The 21,628-nt window shown below is 43.4% G+C and overlaps 1 long non-coding RNA gene across 1 annotated transcript; it reads left to right on the forward strand.

The window, feature by feature from the left end:
- Window positions 1-16,987: 16,987 nt before the first annotated feature.
- On the forward strand, window positions 16,988-21,425 carry LOC135981124 (uncharacterized). Its single transcript, XR_010598087.1, has 3 exons — window positions 16,988-17,074; window positions 19,041-19,083; window positions 21,306-21,425. It is a non-coding gene; the product is annotated as an uncharacterized LOC135981124 (long non-coding RNA).
- The last annotated feature ends 203 nt before the right edge of the window (window positions 21,426-21,628 follow it).

Here is a 21,628-nt window from a genome sequence, read left to right on the forward strand (position 1 = left end):
ATATTTTCCTGTTGTGCCATTGAACCCATTTATACATGGGTAGTTGAAGTCCCTCATTATTATAATTTTGTTTGATTTTTCTGCCTCGTTGATCTCTCTAATCATCAGGCAACCAGTTTCCTGTTCTTGATCTGGAGACTAGTATAATCTTATACATTTATTTACATTTTTACATCTTGGGATTTGTACCTATAGATTCAACTGTGTGGCCTCTACTCCTAGATTCTATGGAATCCTTTAGATACAGTGTTAGTCCACCAGCTCTTTGGCCTATATAGTTTGTAACCAGGTAAAACAATATCCCATTGTTTCTGTAATGCTTATTACATCAAGGTCCTCATCCACTCTAAGACATTCTAATTTACCTATTTATGCTTTTAAATTTCTTGCATTTTGTAGCAAAGCGAAGACTCACCGGTGCTGTGCCTGCTGCTGTTCATCTTGGGAATTAGCTCTTTCCAGCCTTCAGAGTGCCCTCTGCAGGCTGGTGGCTCACCTGACTCAGGCCCCGTGTCCCTACTGGACCCCGGTGCCCCTTACCTGTACCGGCTTTGGCCTTTATCAAGGCCCGCAGCCCGGGGATTTGTCAGGCTGGAGCTCCCCAGTCCTCTTGCCTTTCCCCAGCCCTGCTCTACTCCAGGTTCCCTGAGCTCCCAGGCAGCCTGGTCCTTCTCCCTCCAAGGCTAGAGAGAGACTACTCCAGCTTCTGGCCCACAGCCCTCTTATCAGGGCCAGCTGGGCCCTAATTGAGCTGGCCACAGCTGTGGCTGCTTCCCCAATTAGCCTAGCTTGGCTGCTTTTAACCCCTGCCTATCAGAGTGGGGCAGCCTACACACCATCCCCCTTAAGACCATCTGGGGGGAGGGGTGCAGGAGGTCTCTCTCCTGCCGCAGGCTTTCTACTATCTGGAGCAGCCATAAGAACGGCCATACTGGGTCAGACTAAAGGTCTATCTAGCCCAGTATCCCGTCTACCGACAGTGGCCAATGCCAGGCGCCCCAGAGGCAGTGAACCTAACAGGTAATGATCAGGTGATCTCTCTCCTGCCATACAGCTCCACCCTCTGACAAACCGAGTCTAGGGACACCATTCCTTACCCATCCTGGCTAATAGCCATTAATGGACTTAACCTCCATGTATTTATCCAGTTCTCTTTTAAATGCTGTTATAGTTCTAGCCTTCACAACCTCCTCAGGTAAGGAGTTCCACAAGTTGGCTGTGTGCTGTGTGAAGAAGAACTTCCTTTTGTTTGTTTTAAACCTGCTGCCTATTAATTTCATTTGGTGACCCCCAGTTCTTGTATTATGGGGATAAGTAAATAACTTTTCCTTATCTACTTTCTCCACATCACTCATGATTTTATATACCTCTATTATATCTCCACTTAGGCTCCTCTTTTCCAAGCTGAAAAGTCCTAGCCTCTTTAATCTATCCTCATATGGGACCCATTCCAAACCCCTAATCATTTTAGTTGCCCTTCTCTGAACCTTTTCTAGTGCCAGTATAGTGCCATCTCCCTTCCTCCATAGTTTGGGTCCCCACTGTAGCCCTCCTGGCTCCTGTGTGGGTTCCCTGGTTTAGTTGGGGCATCTCTGCCCCAGACAATCTCCTTTCTAGGGCTTTGGTCCTCACCACCCCATCTCAGATCCAGCCTGATCCTCTGGCCTGCCCCTCCTTCTCTGGGGGCAGGGCAGTCTCAAATGGCCCTCCTTGTGACAAAGGAAGCACTTCCAGTGCCTTCCTTCGGCCATGGCCCTCCCACAGTTTGTTTCAGGCTTAGTCCTCCCCTGAAGGCTAGCCTGGGCTCTGCAGGTCCCATAGGGGCACTCCCTCTTCCTGTGCCCAGGCTCCCCCCAGGCCCAACATGTTTGGAGCCCCCCTGTTGACTTCACAGGGGGCACTCTGCAGTTCCCCATTTCCCCAGGTGGAGCCTCTTTTCTCCATTCTGTTAGGGGCAATCCCTCTTCAAGTGTCCTTTTCGCCCACAGGCATAACAGTTTTTAGGCCCCAGCACTGGCCTCCAGCCCCAGGTGGCTGGCCCCCAATGAGGTCTATGTGCCTTCCCCCACAACAGCTGAAGCAATGCTGCTTGCTGTTTGGCAAGCTGGGCCACACAAGCCCTCCCGTAGTAGTCCATCATTTTCTCCATCTTCAGTTTCTCCGCGTCTCAGATCCAGGCAATAGTCCCACAGTCCTTTCCCTGCCCCTTGTATCAGGGGTGACCGTCTATGCCCACATTCTCCATCAGGTGTAGCGAAGGGAAGACTCACCGGCACAGCACCTCCTACTGGTCGTCTTGGGAATTAGCTATGGCTGCTTCCCCATTTAGCCTAACTTGGCTGCTTTTGATCCCTGCCTATCGGAGTGGGGCAGCCGCCCCACTACACATTTATATACATAAACATTTATATTTTTATTCATGACTATTTTTATTTAACTCCTTAATCTGACATCTTGCTGATTTTACAGAATTTCCCTTATCTTTCTTACCATTTGCTTGCTTAAGTTTGACCCTGCCAGCAGGTAGGGGATCTTGGGGGATAACTACTGCACTGGTGGGGTGCAAAATAAACTTTATTAAGAAAATGCAAAAACAGGGAAAATTTAATAGTGAGAGGTATGGGGTTTGTTAAGGTAGACAATTGGGGAGGGGTTTCTTTTAGTAAATAGGATAGGGGGTGTCAATAGTGGGGTACAATACAGTGGGGTACAATACAGTTGGTAACCAATTAACACTGAAGTATAAATGTAACAGGTAGCTAACAATTTCTATGTAAAGAGTGTGTCACAGCAGCATATAACCAACTAACAGTATGGGTAAAATGTGTTAAATAACCAGCAACTTTAGGTAAAAAATGTGTCACAGTGGTGTAAATGTAAAATGTGAGGTGTGTTAGAGAGAAAAGGGGTAACCAATGGGGTTTTATGCTAGACTTCAGTAAAACAATTGATGTTTGGCAGCAGTGGGAACGTGGTGAGCACATGGGGGAAGTGATTAAAAGAGAGAGAGAGAGAGAGAGAGAGAGAGAAAGTGGTAGAGAAGTGAGGTTGGGGGATGGGGGAAGAGGAGCACGTGGTGGAGGGAGATTTAAACTCAGGGAGACACAGAGAGCAGACAGGCTGCAAGTTTAAACAGCAGAAAGAAAGAGAGAGAGAAAGCAGACAGGCTGCAAGTTTAAACAGCAGAGAGACAATTATACAGAACACAGTAAAATCTTATCTATGATTTAACTTAACCAAGACTACACAAATTAGCAAGTAACAAAACACAATGCAACAATTCTTTAAGCCTAATTTACAGAGTACAATGCAAGCAATTTCCTAAACCTAGCTTATCCACAGCTATGCAAAATGAAATTACAATTTATCTAGACTAAAAGCTAAATCTAACCTAATGGGTGCACCTTATACTAGGGGTAGTTCCAGAGGGCAGACTGGTGTGTGCCCAGGCTACAGCTCTAAGGGAGGGGAGGGGGATTAATCAGTGGTGGCTGCAGCAGTGGGGTGGCTGCAAGCTGGCAGCCCAGGATACAGTCCAGGAAGGCACAGGCTTATTTCTAGCAGCAAAGGCACTGCGGAGCAAGAAACAGATTACAGATACAGACCAAGGAGTTAGCTTGGGTCTGCCTGCTGGGGAAAGAAAGCCAGCAGGTAAAACCAGGGGAGTGTGCAAGAGGTTTTTCCTTACCAATCCCCAAAGCAGCAGCAGGAACAGCAGTTTTAGCATCAGAGGACACAGAGAGGACTCAATTCGCTTACAATAATCAGGAGATCTCCAGGCACAAATTCGTTGTTCGTGGGAGGGGAGTTTAAAAATGGGGGTACGCTCAAAAACAAACGAGAGCAGGGAAAGGGCCCCCCAAAGACCCCTAGCTGCTCAGACCAGGTGGCAAAGCAAGGACCTTCTCCGGGGGTCTGATCAGAAAATGTCTGTTTTTATAGACAAACTCAGGCAGTTTCCCGCCAGTAACTCTGATTGGTTCCCCTTAATCCAGGGGAGGAGAGAAGGCAGGGGGTACATCTATACTTACTTCCTGGTCTGGATGTAAGCGATCGATGTTCTGGGATCGATCCCAGAAGTGCTTGCCGTCGACGCCGGTACTCCAGCTCAGCGAGAGGAGTACGCGGCATCGATGGGGGAGCCTGCCTGCTGTGTCTGGACCCGCGGTAAGTTCAGACTAAGGTACTTCGAATTCAGCTACGTTATTAACGTAGCTAAATTTGCGTACCTTAGTCCGAAGTGGGGGGTTAGTGTGGACCAGGCCAGGGAAACTGCAGGTAGGCATAGGCATGCCTGGGCATGACTCATATGCTTAGCTATGTGGCCACTTTAGGTCTCGCATACCTGGGCAGAGCACCCTACACCGAGCCGGGTCCTGAACAAAGAAGCTAGACAAAGGAGCGAAAAGCTCCCCTCTCTGAGCAGAGCAATGGCTCCAGTCAGTCTGCACAAGCCATTTTCATGAACAGGGCCAGGCTGTGACTTTGGTTAGTTCCATGGCCGGGGGGGTGGGGTGGCCACTCAGCACAAACAGAAAGGAATCCAGCAAGGGGACAGCTGTAACAGACAAAGTTCAGTTTTAATTTGCATCCTATCCATTCAACATTTGTTTCCCTACACAATCAATGTAGTATAATTACTATCATTTTAATGGACTAGACTTGATGCTTATTCATGAAGAACTGACCCAAGCCACTAGCAAACTGATCACAAATAAAATTGACTACTCTGAAACACAGCCAGGATCATCTTGCTTGTGTAAGACATTAAATATGCAATTCACTGTCATTGATAAAAGTGAAACAAATGTGCACAACTTGTGTACAAATTGGTCCCACCCACCTGCCCCCACTGACACACAGATTAGATTCAAAATGAGAGATGGTACAAATCTGACAGCTTTCAGAATGTTTTGTGTTCTTCCTCCAGTGATACTGTACTTGACTTATTCCTTTGCAGAGCAATAACCTATGGTTTACGTAAAGGAGAGCACAGAAGGATCTTAATTTTAACCTTTATTTTCTCCAATATAATATAGAGTAGCAATAGTTAGCTGTAATGTTGTCCTTTTAGTACGGTTTATTGGTATTGGCTGGATATTCTACCCAGAAGGTTTTCAAAGCAGTGCACAGAAGGTAAGCACACAAATCACATTCACAAGTAAGGGGTATTGTGGACATATTTTACCTCCTATTTAGTGCGTTGGAAATGGAAATTACAAGGAGCAACGAATGATCTGTATTCTGTTATTTTTAAAAAGAAACAAAAGAGAGTAAAGAACATATTTTAAAAAAAGTAGAATAAGACCACTGCCAATTGCAGCAGTGGCCATTTCACTGAACTAATAAAACGAGCCAGGCTGTAAACCAACTCACTGCTATAAAAGGTGCCCTTAAGGGTGGAATTGATTACACAAGCCTTTATGATCCCTCAGAAATAGGAGCACTGTGATGACCCCATAAACAAGAGGAGCTCAGTGGCAATGGCCACTCTTTAATAAGCAGCCTAATATTTCTGAGGATCTAATTAGACGCTTGACAATTAGCCGTTAAAGCACAACGAGGAGACAACATACATTGCTCAGTTCTCATTAAGAGATTCTATCATTGTGGCTTTGGCCTTGATCCTGCAAGTTGGTGAGCACCCTCATATCTCATTGACTTCCATGGAGGCATAGGTCCTCAGCACCAGGGCCGGCTCCAGGCACCAGTGGAGGAAGCACGTGCCTGGGGCGGCACATGCTATGGGGCGGCATTGAGTCCATTCTTGGAGCAGCACAGTCCGAGTGGCTTTTTTTTTTTTTTTTTGCTTGGGGCGGCAAAAATGGTAGAGCCGGCCCTGCTCAGCATCCTATAGCGTCAGCTGCTTTAACCCCAAAAGTAGACATTTGTGCTCTTGCATGGATTCACTCACTGGTCTATCACTGCAGGGCTGCAAAATGAGCAACAACATTTGCTTTTATACATTTTGAATTGCTTGACTCACTAAAGCAATAACCAAAAAACACAAAATGTCTTGGCTTGAATTTTGCAAGCTAAAACTGGCATCTGACCTTTAGATACACAAATGGCTTAGGGACAACATAGAGAGGTACTTGAATGGTTGCAGTTACTGGGGTTGGTGATAGGTCTCATTACATGGACCAGGCAAATTAACACCACCATATTCACACCCTGCTTGGGGCTCTATTCCTAAAAAAATTAATTATATTGGATTGGATGGAGTGAAAGAGGCAGTTGATTTATATATATATATATATATATTTTAAGTGCCCTAAGTGACTTAGGAGCTTTTAAAATGTTTGCCCTTTACTTTTCAAGTAACAGAAATGTTGTTCCTAGCCTGCATGTTTACTAATAACCAAGTGTCCACCTGCCAAATTTGATAGAAAAAAAATCTGAAATATGGCATGTTTCTCTCTGCTTTTTTACAATAAAGGGGCCTGCTTATATGTTAAACTAATTGTCATGCTTTCTGGAGTGGCTCATGACTGTGAGTGCCTCAGAGCATACTGTCAGAAAACAAGGCAGACACCCCAAACTGGTAGCGTGTTCCATAATTAGATTTCATCAAGCCAGTGACAAATGTGAACTCCTGGATCAGTATATCAGGCTTACCATGGAGTCACAGACAGTCCTCTTAGACTCTCCAGTCTGTCTTGCCACCCAGACAAACTGGACTTTGTGATAAAATGGTTACTTACACCAAAAATCACACCACATTTAGGTTGCTTCTGGTCCCAAGAGACCAGTCACTTACCCTAGGTCAATTGGTACTCTAGATCTTTACAATCAATGACAATGCTGTAACCAATTCTATAGTAAACTAACTAAAGGTTTATTAGCTAAGAAAAGGAAATGAGAGCTGTTGAAATTTTAAAGCAGGTAAAATATATGCACAGGTAAGTCATACTCTGTAATTCCAAGTGGTGGCAGTGATGTAATAAACTGCCAGTTTCCCAAAAGTCTTTTCAGGGCACCCAGACTGTGTCTGGGGATTTCCACTTTGCATCTGATACCCTTCCCTGTAAGAGTCCAAACAATCCAGAGATCCAGGATCTTTCCTTGAATCCACATCTAACTCACAGAAAACTAGCTGACAGTATTACTATCCACGTGGGCTTTTTCTTTGATGACAGAGACTGAGGAATGCATTTTGAGTCTTTGACCTCTGATCATCACACACAATGACCACTTGTTTTGAAATTAGTCCTTTTCTGTTAAAGTTCTTTATTTGCATTCCACATGACTTCTTCCTCATTTGATGTGTTATTTAGTTACTCATCATAATGGGATACAGATAAATGAAAGCAATGCAAGTAACATCCCACTAGTTTTCATGAAGTTTAAATATCAAATACACTCATATTTAACAATCACTTTAATCTATACTAATACACAAGTAAATTGGTGTGGGTCTCTGGCATGAGCTGACACCCAATCTACCAGCATCACACCCACGACAGAATTATGAAAATAAAACCAAGTCAAAGAATTTTGGCATTTCACTGGGTACATTCTTTCTGCCTCCATTTGCCACATTGTAAAACAATTGTAGGCATAGCTGCCTATTCATAGAGGCATTGTGACAATCACTGTTTGGAAGTTGTTTGAGATGCAAGGGTAAGATACAGTATAATTACAAGTTCTAAAAGTAGTTCCTAACCAGGAGCGGTGCCAGGGTTTTTGCCGCCCTAGGCGGCAGCGCTCCTCCTCTTAGCATTCAGGGGGACTGGGGTCTTCGGCGGCAGGGGTCCTTCTGCTCCGCGTCTTCGGGGCACTTCGGCGGCGGGTCCTGGAGCAAGTGAAGGACCCGCCGCCAAATTTCCGCCGAAGACCTGGAGCGGAAGGACCCCCGCCGCCAAATTTCTGCCGAGAGCGGCAAAATGCTGCCCCTCAAATCCTGCCGCCCTAGGTGACCGCCTAGGGTCACCTAGTGGAAGTGCCGGACCTACCTAAATCTAGTTTTCTGAGATATTGGGAACAGGAGAGTGTGATGATGTCGGTGCCTGTTATAGAGCTGCAGCATGCATCCTCTGGTTTGCAATTGCATCGTTCTTGTTTTTAGAAGGCTGGAGATGGGAAAGGAATCAAGCAGAATCATCAACATCATCCTTTTCCAGGTAAGAAATGGCATTGGAGTGTAGAAAACAAGTACCAATCTAGGCTTCACTTGACAAGCTTCCTCCCAGAAATAACTCCTCTAACATACTGGTAAAATGTAGATAACACCCACAGGGAAACTATTATAGAGAACTTCAATCTCTTATTTTATTATGAAAAATATAATAGGATTTGGAAATGATTTATTCTCAGACTGAATGCTGCATGGGTTATTTGTATTTGCTTCAAGCAATCAGTGAGGAGAGGTTACTATCTTTTTCATTTGAGGTCTAATCCTGTAAGATTCTCAACCAACTTAACTCCCACTGAGCTCTGGGTGATATGATAAACTGCCATAAACAGGTGTTGCTACACTGAAGTCAGCTAAACTAGGCCAATATTGCTGATATTTAAAAAACTTTTGCTGCTTTTAATCCTTCTTGAAACTAAGAAATGCTGTGGTGCAGGGACATTCTTAAAAAGTTACCCAAACATTTTCATACCTGAAAAATTGTTTGGCTTGGATTCTATTCAAGAAATTGACAATGGGTTAATCTTTAGCTTATTCAGTCCTGTTTGACTATCTCTCAGAATTGCCAACCTTAAGAGTTCAAAAATCATGTGTTCCCCCCCCCCCCCCCCCCAAAAAAAATTATTGGCTAAAGAATCATGAGATGCTAGATAGTAGATTGGGGTAGAATCATAGAATCATAGAACTGGAAGGGACCTTGAGAAGTCATCTAGTCCAGTCCCCTGCACTTGTGGCAGGACTAATTATCTAGACCATTCCTGACAGATGCAGAATTGGACCCAGAGGAGAGTACAGTTGTATGACTCATATATACATAGGACTGGTTGGTTGCAAATTGTTATGACAATACCAGCCATTGGAATGGCATACTGATTTTGCTCAGATTTATTGTACCTTCACTAGTATCAAATCATAAGACATTTTATAGGTCTGCTAATCACAGTTAAATATAAGGCCCAAGAAAAAGATCCTCCTCCCTACTTGACTGCAGGAATGTGTAAGCATACTGCTAAGAAATACTAATATACAATTTCCAGATAGAAATGACTCATTATCTAAGGCCACATCTACACTACACATTATGTCAACCTAAATTACAACAGCATTCACTGCCACAGTTCTTATATCGCTTGTGCATGTCCACACTTTGCTCCATGTGTTGGTAATGTGCATCCTCACCGGGAGCACTTATATTGGTGGGTGTACAGGGTGGGGCATTGTGGGGCAGCTCCTGGAAGCCAGTAACAGTCAATGTAAGTAACACAGTGTCTACACTGTCATTACATCAACCTAACTACATCAACCATGACTCTATGCTGCTCGGGAAGTTGGTGTTCTTAAATCAGTGTAGCAGGGCACTTAATTTGGTGAGAGCCAAATTTAAGTGAAGATACCGCCACAGCTAGATTGATGTAAGCTGCCTTGCATTGATCTAACCATGTAGTGTAGATCAGGTCTAAGTCAGCCCTCCCATTTCCCTAACCAACCTAGGCTTGCTCCCGACTGTATGTATTCTAGTGTTTGTCCACTCTAGTCCCACATGATTTCACCATTTTTCAAAGGAAAGTTATTCCACAGCATAGTACATTTCACTATATGCCTCTTAAATTCTTCTTTCATTTAGTTGTATTCTTATATCTCTTTTCTTCACACTAAGTAATTCTCTTCTTTCCATTTTATTTACAACCTTCAAGTATTTGTTGGTTTTCCATGTCTCCCGCTTATTCAAACTACACCTCTTCTAATCTTTTTTCAAAGCAGTCCCACCAGCTGTCTGATCATTTTTGTTGCTCTTCAGTGAATTCTCTCAAATTAATTTATCTAGTTGAAGGAAGATATGTTTAAAATTGGTGAAATATGGGTGAAGGTGAATTTTAGTGGTTAGCAGAAATTATTTTGTCCCTAAATTGGTGCAGAGTAAAGGTAGCTTGATTGTATAAGCACATGGAATGTGCTGAGCAGAATATTTCTTGCTATGACAAGGGCCTTTGATGAAATTTCCCACAGAAGATCCTGATAGTCCCTTTTGTTTAGGTATACATTGGCTATGGAATTCCTATACCTTATTTCTCAGTGCCTTTTGGTCTTGCAGAAGCAGACAATCAGCAAGAAGGAAGACAGGACTGTGTGTCAAAAGGAAAGAAAGACAGAAGAAGAAAAACAGAATGTCTGAGTGAAGATATGGAATTACATAGCATAAAGAAAAGGAATATTAAAAAGTGTAGGCTGAAAAACAAATTCATTCATTCCAGATTCTAAGAATATAGCAATGACCATACTGGATCATACCTGTTGTCCACCCAATCTAGTTTCCTGCCTGACCGCAGACAGTACCGGATGCTTCAGTGGATAGTGCAAGAAATGTTACAGTAGGCAGTTTATGGGATAACCTGTCTAAGGGAAGTTTCTTCCTTCTCTCCCTATCCATGTTTAACAAAGGCTAAGCATTGGAAATGCTCTACTTTAGCAAGTGGCAGTATTTCTGTGAGGTTACACCAAGGGTTCTAGAACTTTGTAGAAGTGGTGGGGTCACCAATGCCAGAACGAGGGGGAGGAAGGGCAAGGGGGCCATGTCCCCCACTTTTTAACATGGCATAGATTGAGGGCAAGGAGGTAGCTAGGGTGACCAGATGTCCCGATTTTATAGGGACAGTCCCAATTTTGGGGTCTTTTTCTTATATAGGCTCCTATTATCCCCTACCCCCATTCTGATTTTTCACACTTGCTGTAGCCCACCCAAACTGCAAGCCTCAGGCAGGCATGGAGTGGCATCAGCAGGGGCTGCGATTCATGGCAGCATTGCCCCCCCCCCAAACTGCAAACCTAGGGCAGGTGCAGAGTGGCACTGGCAGAGGCTGTGCTTCATGTCAGAAAGCTGATAACGGTGATCTGCTCCCCTGATGCGAGGTGCAGCCCTTGCTGGGGCCACTTCGTGCCTGCCCAAGGCTTGCAATTTGGGAGGCAATGCTGCCCCCCAAACTGCATCCATGTTAAAAAGTGAGGTGGGGACAGGGCCCTCTAGCCCCCTGGTTCCGGCACTGTTGGGTCTCACACACACACACACACACACACACGCCTTTTATATTAAAATACAGACTCTAAGAATGTAAGAATGGACATACTGGGTCAGACAAATGATCCATCTAGCCCAGTATCCTGTGTTCTGATAGTGACCGGTGCCAGATGCGTCAGAGGGAATGAAAAAAAAGGCCAATTTATTGAGCAATCTATACACTGTCATCCAGTCCCAGCTTCTAAAGCATAAATTTGAATCTGGAGGGGGAAAAAATACATAAATGGACCATTATATTTAAAGAGGTGCTTACTGAAAAAATATTTTTTTAATTAAATTTTTGTATTACCATAGCATTTAGTAGTCCTTGTGACAGATGTGATGAACACAGGCCGATCTTGAGATTATTATAATTAACGTTATGCAATGTTATCTGCATGTTTGAGCCAGCCTTTGAAAGCATGAAATTTCAAAGACTGTTGTACTGAGATGGGCAAGATGACATTAGCCTGTAGACTATTCAGAGATCTTTGTATCAATACATGTTATTTGAATTTGTGAATTCTTGGCTCACTGGGGGTATTTCCTGTGGAATCTGGAATCTCTAGGGGGCATAGGCTTGCCAACCCTCCAGGATTGGCCTGGAGTCCCAGGAATTAAAGATTAAACTTTAATTAAAGATTATGTCATTCAAAGAAACCTCCAGGAATACATCCAGCCAAAATCGGAACCCTAAGGGGGTGATTAGTGCAAGATCTCAAGGCTGGTTATGCAGATACCCAGCTTCCGAAGCTTTACCCCCACTGGGGAAAGGTTCAGTGACTAGTTTTACCTGTATTCAAAGGGCTGGGAGACAAAGGCTTTTGGAGTGTAAAGGCTGAGGTTAAACAGACTCAGAGGCTTTTCATTTGATTCAACAAATCAACATGACCTTGGGTCCAAGAGGGACCCCCCCACTGAAAGGATTGTAGGACTGGAACCTGCTAGGATCACCATAAAACTGACGGCAACATTTAGCTGAATTTAAAAACCAGCTAAGGTGGGGGTGGGAGGCACGTGACCTTCCCTCATGACTATCCATGTGACTCCTCCCTGCCCTGCCCCCAGCCTGGGGCTACAACACTCTCCCTGTCCCCTCCTCATGATCCATCCCATGTTACCTGTGTGGGTGCTCTGTCCTCCTCCTGCTGAGCTGGAGACTTTGGGCCGCTGGACAGCCCCACGCTGCTATAGTAACGGAAACTGCTCCCTGTAGGAATGTGCTACCTATAGCAGTTACTGAATTTCTGTCCCTCTCAGCGGGGAAAAGAGCAGAACTCCCAGCCCCACCCCCTGCCTTTCCACAGAGTTGCATCTCCATCTGTGTACTACAGCAGCAGCCCCGCAGAGGACAAGGCTGGTGGGACGGGGCTTGGGCTTCTGCTCCTTTCCCTGCTGGGAAGGGCAGTGAGGGAAGAAGAAGACTGCCAGGAGCTCCTCCGGTGGCTGTACCATCCCCAGCCCTGCTCCTTCAGCCCTGTCCTCCAGTGGGGATGCTGCTGTGCAGATGGAGCTGGGGGAGAGGCAGTTCCGTGGAAGGGCAGGGGGCGGGGATAGGTGCAGTACAGTTACACCAGAGAGGAGGTATGGGGCCACCGGCTCCTCCTGCGTCTTTCCAATACACTGAACTGGCTATAAATATCTTGCTGGTACTGCGTACCGGAGTGTACTCGCCTATTTGCACTGCTGCTGGTTCATAGCCATTGGTGAGAAAGCAGAGCACAGAGGCTGGACCTTGGTCAAACCTTCTGAGATAATCACAGTGAAACTGTAGGCAGTGCCGCCTAACCCCCTGGGCCTGGCAGGAGAAGGATGTGGGTCCCTGATAGACAGAGGTGATGGCTAGAAACCTGAGAAGGCAATACTGGAGCAGATCACAAAGGGTGCTTACACATGCAACCCAAATCTATCATCCTATTAATTGACCAGGACCCCATTGTGCTAGGTGCTGTACAAACACAAAACAAAAATACAGTCCCTAGTCCAACAAGCTTAAGTTTTAAGAAAAGGAGAGTTTTGAGGAGGGATCTGAAGGTGGATAATGAGGTAGCTTTGAAGGTGTTTATAGGGAGCTCCTCCGAAGCATGAGGGGCTGCATAGAAGAGAGCACACAGGTGCTTGTCTCTAAATTTAACAGGTGGGCAATGGAAGCTGGCATTATGGGCAAATTGGAGGCAGGAGTTGCCAGCTAATAAGTTACTGATAGGTAATTCAGTTTTAGCACACTAGCTGGGCAAGAAGTCTTTACTAAGTTACATTGTTAATGCTGTACTTGCCAAGGCTGGTATTTGAATGAAAATGATGAATTCCACAACCTGCATGGTGGCTGATTTTGTGATATGATTTATGAACTGCCTTTTTGCATTATGTTATGTGATTGACCCATTTGATTTCTTGCTCTCTGCTCAGCTGAAACAAAAGAAGAATCTTGTTTACTATATAAGTAAGAGCCGATTTTCTCTGTCTTGGATTATTATTAGGGAATGTTACTATTCTGGTTTTACCATAGAAAAGTCATCCTTCAGGTAAAGCTGCACAAAAGTTTAAAATTACTTTAAGCTTTGTTTCAAAGTAGCTTCCAGCTCTACCAGAGTCATATGCAGAATTGTGCTCCAAAATCCAAGCTTTTATTTTTTTTAATAGAAAGTGTTAGACTGCTTCATGGTAGAAAATATAAACAGGGTATAGCCAATATTACCCCTGCCAATTCCTATGAGCCATTACACATGATCAATTGAGAAAAATCTTTGGCATATTGAAAATTGGAAGAATAAAACACACTTCAATTAAAATAATAATAAATATCAAAGTGGTGATTGTAATGGCTTATCTAATATTCAGTGCTATGAAAAGCTGCATTTAAAAAGCCATAGATAAGTGTGCTGTAGAATTTCCAGTCTGCCATACCAGTATTGTAAAATTAGTGAATCTTGCTGGGATGTGGACGGACTGGTCTACACTGATATACTGTCTATAAGAGTATTTGTTGGTAAACTTTGCTATAGTGCTTGACACTGTGGTATCTGAGCACCTCATAGACCTTAAAGAATTTATCTTTACAACCTCTCTATGAGCTAGAGAAGTAATTTACACATGGAGAACTGAGACACAAGAGATTAAGGCCCTGATCCTGCAATGAGCTATGAACAGGCACAAGAATCCACTCAGACAGAGTTCAAAGCAAGATCACGGCCTAAGTGAATTGTCCGAAGTCCTAGTCCAGTACTTTAAACACAAGGCCATCCTTCCTACAGCACTTCCTGCACTTTCCTATGGGAGCGACTACTATTAATGTCAATGGAATTTCTGCATAAAAGCTATACAATATATAGTAGGGTGTCACATTCTGGATAAGAGATCCAACCTGCAGATCAGAGAGGTATTTTACTATAAAGGGAGAATAGAGTAATAGAGAGTAAAATGATTTTTTGTCTTCTGACATTGTTTAAACATAGGTATGGATGAGGAAATGCACTTGGTAGGAATTCTGGTGCCCTTAAAAATACAACTCAGTTCCTAGTAAATTCGTGGAGATGCAAAGGCACTCACTGATGTCAACTGTTCTTGAATATCTGAATATTACTGTCTTTTTTAATCATAATCTGTGGAATGAGAGTGCTACTCTTTTGCTATTAAAGAGTGTGGATTTCACTTATATTAGCATTTAACTTTTGGTAGTGTACCGTGTTATAAACAAAAAAAGGTATGAGAATTTAAGAAGCACTACAACTATCTTAGATGTCTGATCTTAAATGTAAATGCATCATAGACAAATATCAGAGAGTTTAAAAGTAGAAGTGTGATATACTGTATAAAAAAGAAATCAAAGAGCCAAGCTAGATAAGTGTTAGCCATTAAAAAAGCAAAGATATCAAGGCACAATTAGAGGTAAATGGGCTCCCCTTTTCGGGTTTATAAGCTTCTGTACAGGAGCAATTTACACTTAACTGTCTTGCTTAGTTTGGCCACTGAGATGGACCTAATTCTGTATTCCTTGAGAAAAACTGGATTAAAAATGTATTGAAGTTAATGGGAATATTTAGTGTGCACAGAATGCAGGATCAGACCTTAAAACTGGGACCACACTATGAAATTGCCATGTGTCAGCACAGTTATCAGTATCATCTTAAATCTTGACTGAACATGATTTAGCTGTAAGTGTAGACAAGGGCAAACCACATTCAGCTCTATTTCTGATAAGATGCTGGCTATTTTCCCTTGTCTACACTTAAATCACATTTAGTTCCTGTTTTGTCAAGTTTATTGCTGAGAAATGTGATCAGACAGTTAAGTTTCATAGCACAAACCAGGTCTCATTGGCTGAGATAATTGGCCAAATACTTCTCTGGTGTAACGCCACAACACCAGGGATTAAAATGGTCCTGTATCTTTATATGGCCTTGTCATCTTTTTCTAACTTGTTTTTATTTTATTTTTGTACATGTAAATGCCCATTTAAAACCCAATGAAAATACAACTTGTGCACTAACTTTAATAAAGTATTATAAATGATAACACCAATCCTTATCGTCACTCAGACAAGACTTTTAGCAGATGACTTTGTTGGATCATTAGTGAAATAATTTGTTAATAAATCCAGGGGCTTCATCTGCCTTCAAGTTTTCTTGTAGCAAGGGCATGCTTCTTTTTGAAGATAATGATTAAGAAAACTTGAATGGAACCCCCAAGCAAAGGTTGGATCAAATGTGTGTAATTTACATTCCCTGTTTGGTGCAGTAAGGTCACTCAAAAATGAACAGACTAGAATGTGGGGTTATATGATCTAAAAAGCAGTGTGAGGTCTTTGTTAAAAAGAGATCCCCCAGAACAAATACAAACATAGACTCAAGTCCCATCTACGATGTAAGGACATGAAAAAGAAAAGACAGCTGTTTTTAATATTTCTCTAGAAATGTCAAAAGCTGGAACAAACAGATACAAAATCTGGAAAGGTCTAGGTTAGAAAGAAAGATAAATGGATTTTTTTTTAATTTAAATTAATTTTTCTCTCTGCCTCACTCTGTTTTTCTTGCTCCTCTGATTGCTGCAGCTAACATATCTTCAGTTGTGAAGATGTCTCTTCATCTAATCCCCTTAAAATAACTGGAACCTGCAATTGGCTCTCTGTGGGCAGAACCCTGCATGTTCACTGAAGCTCCACAGAAACTGAGGGCTCTGCCTGCACAGATACAGGTCTTCATTACTGGACCAAACAAATTTCAGTTTCCTTTTGGGGAAAAAGGAAGTTTCCTGTTGGCTGTATAATCTTCACTGAAGTCATTTTGCCATGAGCTAGTACTTGAAAAGAGGAAAAACTACATCTGCAAACCAGGGCAACTACATGTAGTGGTGCCCATCTGCCATGAAAGTACATATATCTCTGCTCTGTCAGCAGCACCACACTCCATACACAATCTACTAGCCAGCACACCACTCCTGTTTCATATCTATAACCCCATCATATTCCAGTACTTTTTGGCCACACAGAGACTGCATTCCTTGGCTGCTTCCTTGCCCCATTAGCTGTTTGGTACAGAGGGTACACGTAACATTCAGTTTTAGAGTGATTACACATTTGAGAAATACTCCTTATATTTAAAATGGGGAATACCACTCAGGGGCGGCTCTAGGCACCAGCAAAGCAAGCACGTGCTTGGGGTAGCCCATTTGCAGGGGTGGCAGAGATCCAGCATGGGAGCTGAGAACCAACAGGGGGCCCTGGGATCTGTAGTTCCTTGGTTAGCTCCCTGCCTATAGAGCCAGCCCTGGAGCAGGGAAAGAACTACATTTCCCAGCATTCCCTTGGCCACTACCAACAGGAAAGAGGGCGAGGGAGTGAGGAAGCTGAGACCTCATGCTGCAGCCTGCTTTGAATGGAGAGCTGCGCTGTTAGTAGGGATTCCATGTTTTAACGTTCAAAAAATAGGACACTCCATGGGGAGGGAGGGTAGCCCCACCCTGCCCCCATCCACTCCCTCTGACTGCCCCAACCCATCCAACCCCCCTGCTCCCTGATCACCCCCTCCCGGGACCCCTGCCCCAACTGCCCCCCAGGACCCCACCCCCTATCTAAGCCCCACTGGTCCTTGTCCCCTGATTGCCCCCTCCCGGGACCCCACCCCTATCTAAGCCTCCCTTCTCCTAAGTCCCCAACTGCCCCCTCCTGAGACCCCCCCAACTTCCCCCCTAGGACCCACCCCCTATCTGTCCCCTGACAAACCCCTGGGACTTCCATGCCTATCCAACTGCTGCCTGTCCTCTGACTGCCCCCCCCGAACCCATCTAACCCCCCTTCTCCCTGTCCCTTGGCTGCCCCCCCGGAACTCCCTACCCCTTCTCCAACCCCCCAACCCCCTTACCGTGCCACTCAGACCAGCGTGTCTGGCTTCGCGCAACGCCAGACACACTGCTGCATACATGCTGTCGTGCTCACCTGCGGAGCCACAGCGCCCCCCAGCACCTGTCTTCCAGATTTGAACACCTCAAAATTCAGGAGTGCTCAAGCTCAGTTTGGGCGGCTGTTACTTCATTTCTCCCAAATCAAATATACTGATCCACTGTAACTTGCTGTAGAAAAAGTAGGATAAAATTGAGCAAGAAATGCTTCCCAGTGGTTATTAGGACTGGAATTGCTATTTTCAACAGCCATTGCCTTTTGTTTGTTTTTTTGTTTAAAAGGAAGACAGTGATATTGCATTGGCAAATTCCCCATAGAAAGAAAGAGTGGAACAAAAGAATAATAAAGGCACCTCAACTTTTCCTCATTTATGTAGGACAGTCTTATAATATGCATCCAGATATCCTCCAATCACACAAGCTGAAATTTTTTCCACTTTACTGCAGTTCTGTAACCATATGGGAACCAATCCTGTCTGTGTTCTGTGCACATCCAAAATTCCTGCTGAATGACCTGCCCTGGGAACAAGTTACCAGTGACCCAGGGCTGCGGCGTAAGGAGGGTGCAGGGCGGGGGGGGGAGAGCCCAGGGCTGGGGTGGCAGGAGGTGTGTGTGTGGGAGTAATGGTGGGGGGGTGAGAGCCCAGGGCTGGGGCAGCAGGGGGTGCGGGTCGGGGGGTAGAGCCCAGGGCAGGGGGTGCGGGTGGGGGGGTGAGAGCCCAGGGCTGGGGCAGCAGGGGGTGCGGGTCGGGGGGGAGAGCCCAGGGCAGGGGGTGCAGGTGGTGGGGGAAAGCCCAGGGTTGGGGCGGCAGGGGGGCAGCTAAAATTTTTTTTGCTTTGGGCGGCAAAAATCCTAGAGACGGCCCTGATACCACTTGAACCAGAAATATCTGTAGAACCTGAAAGAACTTCTTAAGTACATCCACTGTAAGGTGCACTTTAATTAAGTCATTTACACACCTTTCAGGGAACGTCTTATGTATCACATAGTACAAATGAAGTAGAATCTTTGGCAACTTTAAAAGCAGCACTAAAGCAGTTTCCTCATGGCACAGCCAGACATAAATCCACTGCTTACTACATAAAATGATATTATACTCCAGAGATGTGATCTACATATATTCTTCTGTCAAGGTTTTTAACAGTAATGTAACTTTCCATTACCAAGGGCCTTGCTGCAGTGATTTTGTCCAGCGTTCTTTACACCTTTACATATCACCATTACTGCAGTTATGAAAGCGGTTGACTAAAAATCAATATGGAGCAAATTAATTTGATACGGCTGCCTCATGCATTCATTAGTTTGATGACCTCCCATGTTGTTTCACAATTACATTTAGGATAATCTAGCCTTCATGTTCCCATTGATTTCCAGCAACTTGGAAAAATGCCTCTTATTTATTTAAACTCTCAATACCAATGGCAGTGGCTGAAAATTCAATTCTCTCCTTTTCTCAGGTTTAAAGTTGTGTTTACAGATGGTAAAGAAGCTTAAAGAGATGTAAGTTACCAGGAACAATGACTTTTTAACCATTACATGTTCTGTAATTTGATTATTCCAGATGCATTAGTAGTACTTTGGGGGGATAATGTCTATCTTTCTCTATAATATAGAAATAATTATTTTGCAAATGCTTCATGGCAAATATGGAATTTGTTGCCTCAAATTTGTTCTGAGTATATTAACAGTAACATTTGATTTTCACAGTCTTGGCATTTATGTATAGAACATCCTGTGCTTATCGCTTATGAAGAGTAATCTAATTTAGTGGGAAATGCCTGTAGACTCTTTTCTTTTCCTTTCAGATAATTTTTAAACACAGATCCAAGTATATGATTAAAATGAGAAGAGTTATTTGGCAACCAAGATAACAAATGGAACATCTACCAGCAACATCTATGTAGCTTTCAGGATTACACTGGCTGCCCATGCAATATCCTTGTTTCTGTGGATCACACTAGCTCTCTCTCACACTCACGTCTATGACGGGTCTGAGTTCAGTAAAGGCTGGATGGCACAGGGTATGGAGGCCTCTGAAAACATTTGACAAGAGTGCCCTCACAGGTTATTAACTATAGCTTAATGTACTGTGAGGCAGAACTGACTCTTCAGACAGGAACACTTTGATCTTATATACCCAGTGTGACACTCTGAAGCAAGTGGTATATAATTTTGGGTTTTTTGCTATAATGTGAAAGGAGAAAGTGTCTGAAATGTTGCAAAAGTAGTTGACAGATAAATAGTTAGGACATGTCACTTGACATCCCTTTGATGACAGAATAATCAAAACGTTCATCATCTTGTCTGTGGTGCCTACTTGAAAGTGTGGTGTCAGTTAGGCTTAGTTTTAAGAGCTACAAAATTCAGTCTGGTCACTTAGTCTCTGTGGTTTTACCTGCCTTTCCAGGCTAATTACAGGAGCATACTCCTTGAACCAAGAGGAGCTGCCTTTATAATCTTTACTTTGAAAGTAATTAAATGAATTAGGTTTTCATTAGGATTCATGTGCTGTAATTACTTGTGATGACTAATTGGTTGATCAATACTTTGATTACTATCTGTTGTACTTTACACAGCTCAGTAAGGGGATTTAAGCATGTGGGCAAATAAACCTACTTGATCTTGCAATTTGAACACAAAGAAAATCATTACAAGACTACTCTTTATTTAGTTTGTTTAACCAGGCAGTGATGTGACTTTACATATAACTGTTTGCTGACCAGTGACCTATTCCTCTTGCCATTTTCAGGCATCTTCAATACTTTAAAATTCAAGCAGGGAAACAAAAGTAATAATTATTCTCTGCATGTTCACAAGAACCATACAGCAAATCCCATTGTTAAAATTGATAATGATGAACATTTCCAGTGAACAATCCAAAAATGCAAAAGTTCCTCATTAATCTCTCCCACACAGGTCCCCTTTATAACCTTTTGTTACTGTAAAGTATACACACAAATTTAGTAACAAAGCACTTTACAAATATATAATCAGCACCATTGTAATGTAGCCATCTCTGATGTGGAAATCCAACCATAAACTGCACAATAGTGTGGCAGAGAAAATGTTGTCCTAGACCAATGAGTTCATTATAACATTCACACACAATACACAGAACCTTTGTTTTTATGAAATGGTTCCATGTAGGAAATTTTGTGGTGCCTGTTTATCATTTAATATACCTGTAAAGAATGACCGATTGAACTAGCCAAGATTTGAATCTATGATTTGAGGGAGGCTTCCATATTGTAATTCTAAAGCTTAGACCACTAAGCTATTCCCTCCAGTTCATTTAAGAATACAACTTAGTTTTCTTCGTTGAGCTGTAGAGGGAATGTTTTTTGTTTCTTTTTAAAATTATTTCATTTGCAGCCATCTACTGTCTAAGTCCACCCACAAAAGACAGATAAGAAAGGAATCTGACAGTTCAGGTCTTGTTGCTCAGTATGAACTCTTAACTGCTACAAGGCCTCATCCAAAACCCATTGAAGTCAATAGAAAGGCTTCAGTGGGCTTTGGATCAGGTCCATAATGAGTGTATTATTGGGGATTAGATTGTCAAGAGTCTCAGATTCCATTTATGCTCCTAAGTGAAGTGGTCAGATTTAAGAGAAATGAGTGCTGCCAGGTTCTCAGGGCTTTTGAAATCGGGATTTTGGTACCCAATAAGTTATCATGTGAACCTGCAAGGGAATGTATGAGTGTTTCCTCTCCAATTTCAGGAAAGCAGAGTGCTTTGAGCTGGGAAATTGAAGGAACTGATCCATAAAAGTCCATTATGCACTGGATCCTGGCTATGTGAGAGATCATCTTTTGGCCCAGCTACTATCAGAACAATTGAGATTAACTGGGGTAACAACATACAGATGTTAATGAGGGTATTGGTGATGTCAAGATCTTCTCAATGGAGAGTCCTTGTCTCTGGATTTCATTTCCCCTGTCCTGTCTCATGATTAAAGAGGCTAAATTTGATGTTTAGGACAAGGTGTGAGGCTCTTTTTTTTTTTCAGGCATTTGCCTGAAAAAGGGGTGTGGGAAGGGAAGA

Source organism: Chrysemys picta, chromosome 2 (assembly GCF_011386835.1).
Source record: "Chrysemys picta bellii isolate R12L10 chromosome 2, ASM1138683v2, whole genome shotgun sequence".
NCBI lineage: Eukaryota > Metazoa > Chordata > Testudines > Emydidae > Chrysemys > Chrysemys picta.